We start from the raw sequence: 13,629 nt of genomic DNA on the forward strand, positions 1-13,629 counted from the left end.
AGCACGTCATCTTCGTGGTGTATCAATATGTACATATATATATATATATATATATATATATATATATATATATATATATATATATAATCTAAAATGGTAACGCACAGCAAACGTAATATTTCCGGCAAGATGAATCGGTAGAAATGGTCACGTTTCTTTCCCATCAAGGTCCCTGTGCGTTACCATTTTAGCTTTTCGCCCGTGCATATGGTTGAAATGCGAAGTGTGCAGAGGAAAGTAAAGACAAGAGACGAAATGATCGTTCAGATTATGAATGGTGCAGCTTTCATAAAAGGCTGCAAAGACGGTCTCAGAACTGCGAGTGGTGTTGTCTAGAGATTCGGTAATGCAATGAAGTGGAGGTGGAATTTACGAGAACTAGCTTTGACCTAAATCATCTGCGTTTGTTTAATACCTGCGCATATTTGTTTGACTTATATTATAAGAGCTGTAGCTATGTAACCCGTACAAATTGGTCATTCACGTGGTGGACAAAAATAAGGAAACCGGCGAGAACATAAATGCAAATATTAGCCCGGCCTCCAGGATGCGCAGTTTTATTTCACCACCAACGGCAGCTGTGCCATGTCCTCAGTGTTGGTCGTGGTCTGTGTAGTTGTGAATGCACTGCGTCTGCTCTAAGAATTCTAATATGGTCAAATGGTTCGTGCTTGTACGGCGGGCGCTTGAGTGAACAAGATAGTCGAAGCATTTGGTGTCTCTAGAGGCACCGTATCGAAGATTTACACCGCAGAAAGGGAAAGTAGAAACACATAACCCACTAATTCCATTGGGAACCGTGTGAACCACGACCGTATTATTGCCAGTATATTTTGGGCAAAAGTCAGCATCGGCAGTAAACATTGAAATCCTTCATTTTACAGATCGATTTCGGCCACCGTGTGACCATCTGCAATGCAGACTATTCGAACCCTGCAGGCCCTTATCATAATAACGAATTTTATACAAGGTGTAACATGTACTGCGACAATTACTTCCAACAGGTATCTTCACTTTAACTCCATACAATAGTTCTGAAATTACAGAAGAATCTATCTTGTGATCTGTACTTAGATGGATATGGTGTCTCTTCTTTCGGACATGTCCGAACAGAACAGACACCATATAGCTATATATACTATATAAGTATATAGTTCTGCCAATACCGGCCATGACTTCTTCTTTTGTGTGGATGCACACATATTCCCCGAACTCTTACGGGACTTGGTAAGAACGTCTTCCACGAGTAATGAGTGTGTTGGGGTGGGACACAACGAATGTAGTGGGTGGACATACGAGGTGAGAATGTGGGTCTCGTGGGAGGCGTGCGCGAGATAGTCCCTGCAGTCGCGCTATCCTCTGTGTCCTCGATGGCTCAGATTTATTGAGCGTCTGCCATGTAAGCAGGAGATCCCAGGTTCGAGTGCCGATCGGGGCACACATTTTCACCTATCCCCGTTGATATACAGGGTGAGTCACCTAACATTACCGCTGGATATATGTCGTAAACCACATCAAATACTGACGAATCGATTCCACAGACCGAACGTGAGGAGAGGAGCTAGTGTAATTGTTTAATACAAACCATAAAAAAATGCACGGAAGTATGTTTTTTAACACAAACCTACGTTTTTTTTAATCGAACCCCGTTAGTTTTGTTAGCACATCTGAACATATAAACAAATACGTAATAAGTGCCGTTAGTTTCATTGTAAAATGTTAATTACATCCGGAGATATTGTAACCTAAAGTTGACGCTTGAGTACCACTTCTCCGCTGCTCGATCGTGTGTATCGGAGAGCGCCGAATTACTTAGGGATCCAAAGGGAACGCTGACGGACCTTAGGTACAGAAGAGACTGGAACAGCACATTACGTCCACATGCTAACACCTTTTTATTGGTGTTTTTCACTGACGCACATGTACATTACCATGAGGGGTGAGGTACACGTACACACGTGGTTTCCGTTTTCAATTACGGAGTGGAATAGAGTGTGTCCCGACATGTCAGGCCAATAGATGTTCAATGTGGTGGCCATCATTTGCTGCACACAATTGCAATCTCTGGCGTAATGAATGTCGTACACGCCGCAGTACATCTGGTGTAATGTCGCCGCAGGCTGCCACAATACGTTTTTTTCATATCCTCTGGGGTTGTAGGCACATCACGGTACACATTCTCCTTTAACGTACCCCGCAGAAAGAAGTCCAGAGGTGTAAGATCAGGAGAACGGGCTGGCCAATTTATGCGTCCTCCACGTCCTATGAAACGCCAGTCGAACATCCTGTCAAGGGTCAGCCTAGTGTTAATTGCGGAATGTGCAGGTGCACCATCATGCTGATACCACATACGTCGACGCGTTTCCAGCGGGACATTTTCGAGCAACGTTGGCACATCATTCTGTAGAATCGCGATGTATGTTGCAACTGTTTGGGCCCCTGCAATGAAGTGAGGACCAATGAGGTGGTCGCCAATGATACCGCACCTTACATTTACAGTCCACGGTCGCTGTCGCTCTACCTGTCTGAGCCAGCGAGGATTGTCCACGGACCAGTAATGCATGTTCCGTAGATTCACTGCCCCGTGGTTTGTGAAACCCGCTTCATCGGTAAACAGGTAGAACTGCAACGCATTCTCTGTTAATGCCCATTGACAGAATTGCACTCGATGATTAAAGTCATCACCATGTAATTGCTGATGTAGCGACACATGAAACGGGTGAAAGCGGTGACGATGCAATATGCGCATGACACTACTTTGACTCAGTCCACCGGCTCTCGCAATGTCCCGTGAACTCATGTGTTGGTTCATGGCAACAGCAGCTAACACACCAACTGCACCCGCTTCTCCTGTGACGGGCCTGTTACGGACCCGTTTGCGTGCTACGACCATACCTGTTGCATACAGTTGGCGGTAGATGTTTTGCAATGTGCGGCACGTTGGATGCTCTCTGTCCGGGTACCGTTCTGCATACACCCTGCAGGCTTCAGCTGCATTTCGTCGACACTCGCAATAGATGAGTATCATCTCCGCCTTTTCAGAGTTCGAATACACCATGGTCACAGTTCCTACAACACTACACTATCACAGACGTCTGGTAACACGGTGTACTACAGTTGGTCTGCGTGCGGAGACGAATGCAGAATAACAATAGCAGCAAGCGCTTCATGCGGACACTGCGACAGCTAGACCAAACCACAACAGTGCACTACAGCCACACTCGTAAACACGGTCGTCATCGTAAACATGTCCCTGCAGATGCTGCTCGCCGACCGTGGCCCGTGTTTGTTACAACACGCAACTGAACGTCGGAGGTTTCAAGCGTCAACTATAGGTTACAATAACTCCGGATGTAATCAGCATTTTACAATGCAACAAACGGCACTGATTACGTATTTGTTTATATGTTCAGATGTGCTAACAAAACTATCGTGGTTCCATTTAAAAAAACGTAGGTTTGTATTAAAAAACATACTTCCGTGCATTTTTTTATGGTTTGTAGTAACCAATTACACTAGCCCCTCTCCTCACTTTCGATCTGTGGAATCGGTTCGTCAGTATTTGATGTGGTTTCCGAAATATATCCAGCGGTAATGTTAGCTGACTCACCCTGTATATCAACACCCGTCAGCAGCCGAAGGTATTAATGCAATTCTAATTTCATATAGTCATGTATGTTGGATCGGTAGCCACGAAGATCACAAGATAGGTTCTTCTGTAATTTCAAAACTATTGTATGAAGACGAAGTGAAGATACCTGTTGGAAGTAATTACAGCAGCACATGTTACACCTTACAGAAAATGCGTTATTGTGAGGTGGGCCTACAGTCTGCACTGCAGATGGCCACACGGTCACCAAAATCAATCTGTAAAATAAAGGATTTCACTCTTTACGATCGGTGCTGCCATTTATCGAAAATATAGCCCAATAAGTCACAGCGCGGACGAAAGTGTGTGTTGAGTGATCATTGCAGACTGTCATTAAAGAGGACTGTAAACGAAAAATAAGGGGACTACAGCTGCAAACGTCTCTACAGAAATGCTTTGTGGACCAACGGAAGAAAGCCATTTGGTCGGATGAACCTTGTTTCATATTACATCCAACCTCTGGCCGAGTTTGCATTCCAACAGTGAAACATGGCGGAGGTTCGGTGATGTTTTAGGCTGCCATGTCATGCCACTGGAAAGGAAAATATAAGCACCATGAATGCGAAGAAACAAACCATGGGTAACAGAAGAAACACTTCACTTGATCGATGAGAGAAGGAGGTACAAAAATGTTCAGACAGAGTCAGGAATACAGAAATAAAAGTCGCTGGGGAATAAAATACACAGATAAAAAAAAGTTTTGCATCACATCGGTTCCGAGAGTTCCGGAACCTGTACAGAAAACTGGAATAGAGATCAACATAAACATCATTTCCGCCCTTTTTACTGCTCATGAAAACCACACATTGCATGTTGTACCACCATACAGCGAGACCTTCAGAGGTGGTGGTCCACATTGATGTACACACCGGTACCTCTAATACCCAGTACCACGTCTTCTTTCCACTGATGCATGCCTGTATTCGTCGTGGCATACTATCCACAAGTTCATCAAGGCACTGTTGGTTCAGATTTTCCCACTACTCAATGGCGATTCGGCGTAGAGCCCTCAAAGTTGTTGGTGGGTCACGTCGTCCATAAACAGCCCTTTGCAATCTATCTCAGGCATGTTCGATAGGTTTCATGTCTGGAGAACATGCTGGCCACTCTAGTCGGGCGATGTCGTTATCCTGGAGGAAGTCATCCACAAGACGTGCACAATGGTGGCCCGAATTTTCGTTCATGAAGACGAATGCCTCGCCAATATGCTGCCGATATGGTTGCACTTTTGGTTGGAGGATGGCATTCACGTATCGTTCAGCCCTTACGGCGCCTTTCATGGCCACCAGCGGCGTAATTCGGCACCACATGATGCCACCCTAAAACATCAGGAAACTTCCACCTTGCTGCACTCGTTGGACAGTGTGTCTAAGGCGTTCAGCCTGACCGGGTTGCCTCCAAACATGTCTCCGACGATTGTCTGGTTGAAGGCATATACGACACTCATCGCTGAAGAGAACGTGATGCCAATCCTGAGCGGTCCATTCGGCATCTTGTTCGGCCCCTCTGTACCGCGCTGCATGATGTGGTTGAAAAGATGGACCCCGCCATGGACGTTGGGAGTGAAGCTGCGCATCATGCAGCCTATTGAGCACAGTTTGGGTCACAACACGACGTCCTGTGGCTGTACAAAAAGCGTTATTCAACGTGGTGGCGTTGCTGTCAGGGTTCCTCAAAGCCATCATCCGTAGGTAGCGGTCGTCCACTGCAGTAGTAGCCCGTGGGCGGCCTGAGCGAGGCATGTCATCGACAGTTCCTGTCTCTCTGTATCTCCTCCACGTCCGAAGAACATTACTTTGGTTCACTCCGAGACGCTTGTACACTTCCCTTGCTGAGAGCCCTTCCTGGCTCAAAGTAACAATGCGGATGCGATCGAACCGCGGTATTGACCGTCTAGACATGGTTGAACTACAGACAATAGGAGCAGTCGTTATCCTGGAAAAAGTCATTCACAAAATGTGCACAATGGTGGCGCGAATTGTCGTCCATGAAGCGAATGCCTCGCCAATATGCTGCCGATATGCCTCCTAACACGTCTCCGTCTTCCTGGTGGAATGACTGGAACTGATCGGCTGTCGGACCCCCTTCGTCTCATACGCGCTGCTCGTGCGTGGTTGTTTACATCTTTGGGCGGGTTTAGTGACATCTCTGAAAAGACTGTGTCTGGGATACTATATCCTCAGTGAACATCTATCTTCAGATGTTCTGTGAATCGGTTTGATGTAAAACTTTTTTTGATGTGTATAAATAGGAATCCCAGGATAGCTAAGACGAAATGGCTGCACGAAAATTGTGAAGAAACAGAAAAAGAAATGATTGTCGGAAGGACTGACTCGGCATGTAGAAACGTCAAAACAACATTCGATGAAAGTAAAAGCAATGGCAGTGACATTAAGAGTGCCACGCGAATTCCACTGTTAAATGCAGAGCAGAGAGCGGGTAGATGGAAAGAATACATCGAGGCCTCTAAGAGGGGGAAAATTCATCTGAGTAAGGAGAGATATGGGATGTAGTATTAGAATCAGAATTTGAAAGAGCTTTGGAGGACTTAAGCTCAAATTAGGCAAAAGGTATAGATAACAGTTGTATACATGGAAGAATCCTGGAGATACTATAAAGTATCAGATAGATTATATAATGGTAACACAGAGATTTAGGAACCAGGTTTTAAATTGTAAGACATTTACAAGGGCAGATGTGGACTCTGACCACAATCTATTGGGTATGAACTGTAAATTAAAACTGAAGAAACTGCAAAAAGGTGGGAATTTAAGGAGATGGGACCTGGATAAACTGTCTAAACCAGAGGTTGTACAGTTTCAGGGAGAGCATAAGGGAACAATTGACAGGAATTGGGGAAAGAAATACAGTAGAAGAAGAATGGGTAGCTCTGAGGGATGAAGTAATGAAGGCAGCAGAGGATCAAGTAGGTAAAAAGACGAGGGGTAGTAGAAATCCTTGGGTAACAGAAGAAATATTGAATTTAATTGATGAAAGGAGAAAATATAAAATGAAGTAAGCAAAAAGGAATACAAACGTCTCAAAAATGAGATCCACAGGAAGTGCAAAATTGCTAAGCAGGGATGGCTAGAGGACAAATATAAGGATGTAGAGGCTTATATCACTAGGGGTAAGATAGATACTGCCTACAGGAAAATTAAAGAGACCTTTGGAGAAAAGAGAACCACTTGCATGAATATCAAGAGCTCAGAGGGAAACCCAGTTTTAAGCAAAGAAGGGAAAGAAGAAAGGTGGAAGGAGTATATAGAGGTGTGTGGCGGAGGGTACCTTGAGTACCTCTATCGGTTCTCCCTTCTATTCCAGTGTCGAATTGTTCGTGGAAAGAAGGATTGTCGGTATGCCTCTGTGTGGGCTCTAATCTCTCTGATTTTATCCTCATTGTCTCTTCACGAGATATACGTATGAGGGAGCGATATACTGCTTGACTCTTCGGTGAATGTATGTTCTCGAAACTTTAACAAAAGCCCGTACCGAGCTACTGAGCGTCTCTCCTGCAGAGTCTTCCACTGGAGTGTATCTATCATCTCTGTAACGCTTTCGCGATTACTAAATGATCCTGTAACGAAGCGCGCTGCTCTCCGTTGGATCTTCTCTATCTCTTCTATCAACCCTATCTGGTACGGACCCCACACTGGTGAGCAGTATTCGAGCAGTGGGCGAACAAGCGTACTGTAACCTACTTCCTTTGTTTTCGGATTGCATTTCCTTAGGATTCTTCCAATGAATCTCAGTCTGGCATCTGCTTTACAGACGATCAACTTGATATGATCATTCCATTTTAAATCTCTCCTAATGCGTATTCCCAGATAATTTATGGAATTAACTGCTTCCAGTTGCTGACCTGCTATTTTGTAGCTAAATGATAAGGGATCTTTCTTTCTATGTATTCGCAGCACATTACACCCGTCTAGATTGAGATTCAATTGCCACTCTCTACACCACGCGTCAATTCGCTGCAGATCCTCCTGCATGTAGTATAAGGTAAACGCAGCCTCGCGCATATGTACTATTGTTACATCAAGTCCCATGTAAATGTTTTTAAAAAATTCTCTTGATAATAATCTTTCTTATAAAAAGTAACTTTTGACAATCCGTCATTTTAATTTAAAGAATTTACTAATTTTTCCAATCCATGGTCATCCCGATTATTGGAAAGAAAAATCAGTTGTTTCTTTTTATACATGACAAATCTATCGGCCAGTATTGCACTGGGCTGTGCCAGAAAAATGTCTTATAGGAGCAGATATATACGCGTTATCCAGCGACTTCATTGAGGTAAGAATTTTCAATTTATGCAGTATGATCTTTCAGGGCCATGGCGCAGCACTGCTGACGTCCAAATTTACCTGTTTAGATTCACAGTCAGTTAATTATTGAAGGGTTATATATGAGTCACATTTTTAATTAGGAGGTTAGTCACATTTTATTATTGGTAGGTTACGGAATTTATCTGTTGGTAGGTTACGCTAAATGTGAATGCTATAATATATATTTTTTTTATCTGTGGAGAGGTTACAAAATATGAGATACAATGTGAAAACAAAATGTGTACTAAATCCTGTACCACTTACGTTTTGTCTGTCTGTATGTGTAGACGCTCGTTATTACAGTTCATTGCAATTTATAATTTAAAATATGTAATGTGAATAGTTTCCCTGTGAAACATCTCAATATATCAAGAAGTATGACATAAAATAAAGCAATGGATATTTGCCTATTTCTGAGGAATTGTAATTATTAGCACAAAGGCTGGTTTATGTGGCATTGTCAGCCACGAAAATGTGTGCAAAAATGTTTAAAGTAAGTTTCTCTTTAGCTTATTAAAAATTAATTACAAACTGAATGCAGTTATTTGAAGATTTTAAACATGGCTGAAACAGCAACTGTTGAAATTCTTCGCGGTAAATGATGACAGCCAAAACAGTTGCAGGATAAAGATTTATTAAAATTCTTGACCACGGTTTCAGTATATCTAAATTTACCTCCATCAGAAGTAAAATACACTAAAATCATATCCTGCAATGGAGATTCATAAAACAATTGTGCCAACGGCGTCGTCAGTAGTTAAAACTTCATCTCCATTTACACAACATGATTATGGACAGAGGGTCGATGTGAACACAGCATAGCACCAGTACTTCGCCTATGAACTGAGTTTTATGAATCTCCATTGCAGGATGTGATTTTAGTGTATTTTACTTCTGATGAAGGTATATTTAGATATACCGAAACCGGGGTCAAGAATTTTAATAAATCTTTATCCTGCAACTGTTTTGGCTGTCATCATTTACTGTGAAGCAGTTATTTGGCTTGTTATTTATCAATCACCAGTCAATTTCCCATGTCCTATGTTCATAAATATTTAATTGTAATTTTAGTACAAATGTTCACAGAAATCATATACGGTTACACAGCACGAAGGAACTTGAAAGAAGCTGTCGTAATCAGCAAACTACTATTCGTCGCAGAATCGTAATTCGCTGCACTTTATTTCCAAACGTGGGTCCCTTCGGCAATCTTGTTGAAATCCAAGCTCAGAAGCTATCCGGCGAAAGTTTGACTTCAATCCCCGTTTTTGTTTCCCAGAAAAGTGTATCAAAATTATTGATCGCTTCTTTCAAGTATCCGACAGGGTCCCAGGTAGATGCCATTTTCCTTGACTTCCGGAAGGCATTCGATACAGTTCCGCGATGTCGCCTGATGAAGAAAGTAAGAGCCTACGGAATATCAGACCAGCTGTGTGGCTGGATTGAAGAGTTTTTAGGAAACAGAACATAGCATGTTGTTCTCAATGGAGAGACGTCTATAGACATTAAAGTAACCTCTGGCGTGCCACAGGGGAGTGTTATGGGACCATTGCTTTTCACAATATATATAAACGACCTAGTAGATAGTGTCGGAAGTTCCAAGCGGCTTTTCGCGGATGATGCTGTAGTATACAGAGAAGTTGCAGCATTAGAAAATTGCAGCGAAATGCAGGAAGATCTGCAGCGGATAGGCACTTGGTGCAGGGAGTGGCAACTGACCCTTAACACAGACAAATGTAATGTATTGCGAATACATAGAAAGAAGAATCCTTTATTGTGTGATTATATGATAGCGGAACAAACACTGATAGCAGTTACTTCTGTAAAATATCTGGGAGTATGCGTGCGGAACAATTTGAAGTGGAATGATCATATGAAATTAATTGTTGGCAAGGCGGGTACCAGGTTGAGATTCATTGGGAGAGTCCTTAGAAAATGTAGTCCACCAACAAAGGAGGTGGCTTACAAAACACTCGTTCTACCTATACTTGAGTATTGCTCATCAGTGTGGGATCCGCGCCAGGTCGGGTTGACAGAGGAGGTAGAGAAGATCCAAAGAAGAGCTGCGCGTTTCGTCACAGGGTTATTTGGTAAGCGTGATAGCGTTACGGAGATGTTTAGCAAACTCAAGTGGCAGACTCTGCAAGAAAGGCGCTCTGCATCGCGGTGTAGCTTGCTGTCCAGGTTTCGAGAGGGTGCGTTTCTGGATGAAGTATCGAATATATAGCTTCCCCGTACTTATATCTCCCGAGGAGATCACGAATGTAAAATTAGAGAAATTCGAGCGCGCACGGAGGCTTTCCGGCAGTCGTTCTTCCCGCGAACCATACGCGACTGGAACAGGAAACGGAGGTAATGACAGTGGCACATAAAGTGCCCTCCGCCACACACTGTTGGGTGGCTTCCGGAGTATTAATGTAGATGTAGGTGTAGATGTCATTGCACGGAACAAGGCGCGCTTATGTCAAAATCCGGCGTATTCGCACGAGGCTAAAAAAACGACATCCCCTTAAACATCAAGTACCATAGTTAACAGCAAAATACTCTCTCCATTTTCCCCCCATTCAAAATATTTACAATAATATAATCTGTTAGTTTCGAGATGTGCGGTTCTAGGCGCGTCAGTCTGGAACCGCGCGACCGCTACGTTCGCAGGTTCTAGTCCAGCCTCGGGCATGGATGTGTGTGATGTCCTTAGGTTGGTTAGGTTTAAGTAATTCTAAGTTCTAGGGGACTGATGACCTCAGCAGTTTAAGTCCCATAGTGCTCAGAGCCATTTGAGTCATTTGGCAGGCTAGACGTAATTTCTGAATAGTGGAACCATTTTTATGTGCACTGTAGGCTGTCACAGTTGTTTTGTGCACATAAACTTAATTACACTGCGTAATAAGCCGCTGGCCACTTGTGCTCATGTTCATAGGCTTGCAGTATCAAATATCAACGAGCTAGTACAAGGTAAAAGATAAAACACTTTTCGTGGCATCGTTATACCGTCAATTACGATGCTGTTCCATTACGTTCCGTTACGTCGCTGAAATGCGTGTCCTTATATTTGGAAACTACTGTTCGTACTTAACACTAAATGGTTTTCAAATACAGAACAACGGTATTCCTTTAATTGGCGTTGCTGTAAGTAATGCAACAGCAGCTGTGACTCGCAGAGTGTAACGGTGTTAAAAAGTGTGTTTTTATCCTGTATTAGCCCGTAGATTTTTAATATTGCAGTCATTTAAAAAAGGACAGCTACGTAGTACACGAAGTAACAAAGTCAATTTGTACACAATAAAATTATAACAGACTACAGTCGACGTAAAAATGGTTCTAGCATTCAGTACTAAGTACTGATTATCTGGAGAATAGGGGGAATGTGAAACGAGTTGCAATCCTATTTCCAATAATTTTGCGATAACAACTGCTGAGGTGTGTGCTGGTGCATTGTCGTGATGGAAAAGGATTTTTTTGCGGTCCAATCGCCGGCGTTTATCTTGCAGCTGGGATTTCAAACGATCCAATAACGATGAATAATATGCATCCGTAACAGTTCTACCCTTTTCGAGATAGTCGATAAGAATTATCCCTTGCGAATCACAAAAGACAGCCGCCATAACTTTCTGGGCGAAGCAATGCTCTTCGCCTATTTTGGTGCAGATTCTCCCTTGGTAACCCATTGTTTAGATTGTTCATTCGTCTCAGGGGTATAGTAATGTATCATCCACAATGACGAAACAACGCTTAAAGTCCTGTGGATTCTTCCTGAACAGCTGCAAACCAACCTTGCAACACTTCATACGATTCCGTTTTTGGTCAAGCGTGAGCAATCGCGGAATCCATCTTGCGGATAGCTTTCTCATGTCCAAATGTTTGTGCAAAATACGAGTATTATGTACCCGTTCGTTCGAGATGCCCACAGCACTAGAAATCTCACGCACCTTAACTCTTCTGTCGTCCATCATCATATCATGGATTTTATCGATGATTTCTGGAGTCGTAACCTCCACAGGGCGTCCAGAACGTTCAACATCACTTGTACCCATATAGCCACTCCGAAAATTTTGAAACCACTTATAAACTGTCCTAATCGAAGGTGCAGAGTCACCATAATGTTTATCAAGTTTCTCTTTAGTCTCCTGAGGCGATGCCTTTCATAAAGCAATGTTTAATCACCACACGAAATTCTTTTTCGTCCATTTTTTGTCAATCACTAGTCTTCCTTGATTCCTACGAATGCCAAACGCAAAGAAATAGACCAGTATGGCTGAAACTTGGTGTGCGTTCTTTCCAAAGATGCTACTAACTAAACATGACCTCGATACGCGCCAGTGGTGCAATCTCTCGGACTTTGCACGGACTTTTCAAACGCCCCTCGTAGAAGCACACAAATGGCTCGACGTCCACGGCTCTTCACAGAACGTGGGATTCGGAGGCTCGTCTGCTCCGTAAAGTAGGATAGATGCTAATGTGTGGCATCTCTGCCGAAAGAGCACAATGTAGGGGCACGTTTCGGAGCACACCAGTCATCGAACATTGTTGAACATGGAGCTCCGCAGCAGACCACCCCTACGTGTTCACATGTTGCCTCAATGACATTGTGAATTACGACTGCAGTGGGCTCGAGGCCATCGGGGTTCTATCAATGGAAAGGTGTCGGCTCCTCGAGTGAACCACATTTTTGTGCTACACTACGTCGATGGTCGTCCCTACAAACGCCGTCATCGAGGTGAATGGCGGCTCTAAACGTCTAGCCCGCCACGGACGCGGCCTGCTAGGAGGCGTATTATGCTGTGGGACAAATTCTCCTCCGTTTGCAAGGGACTTGTGGTAACAATCGAAGACAAGCTAACATCTGCGAACGACCTGCTTCCCTCTTTGATTGACGTGCTTCCTTGAGGCGATGTCATCTTTGATCAGTATAACTGTCCATGTCTCGCAGCCAGAACTGTGTTACAGTGGTTTGAAGAGCGTTATAGTGAACTCACGTTGACGGCTCGGCGACCAAATTCGACTGATGGAATTCCTATGGTACCCATGTACGTCACTAACGGGCGCCATCACCTCATACGCATATCAGCGCCCTGTTATTTACGCGAATTACATGACCTGTGGGTAGACATGTAATGCCACAGACCTCCAGAAACCTACCTACAAACTGTCGCATCCTTGATACGCAGAATAAGTGACTTATTTCGTTCCAAACACGGAAAAAACAAGCTATTAAGCAGGTGATCATAATATTTTCGCACATCAGCGTATGTATTTTCGCGTAAATGTAAAGCTTTCCTTGAAAAGCAGACTGCATGGAAAACGTACTGGTAGGTTAATAAAGATTCTGTCGAATTATATTGTTTCAGGCTGTTCACTTCTGATTCCCGTTAGCATAACACACAATTAGCATAACACACAGACACACACCGATACTGACTCTGGAACTGTGAAATAACATACCTGTTACTGACGAGACGGTAACCGTTGTTGTCACAGCAAAAGACGAACTCTGCACTCTGCACGCTCCGTATTTTATTCACGGTTGCCTAATCTTATCACCTTCGGGGAACTACATGCCGTTGTCCCGAGAGAGCCATCCGTATCTAGCTAAATAAGAAGAGAAACCAAAATTTTAAAGCTAAGAAGTGATTCGAATGAAATTTAGTGGGA

This window comes from Schistocerca americana, chromosome 9, assembly GCF_021461395.2.
Source record: "Schistocerca americana isolate TAMUIC-IGC-003095 chromosome 9, iqSchAmer2.1, whole genome shotgun sequence".
Classification (NCBI taxonomy): domain Eukaryota; kingdom Metazoa; phylum Arthropoda; class Insecta; order Orthoptera; family Acrididae; genus Schistocerca; species Schistocerca americana.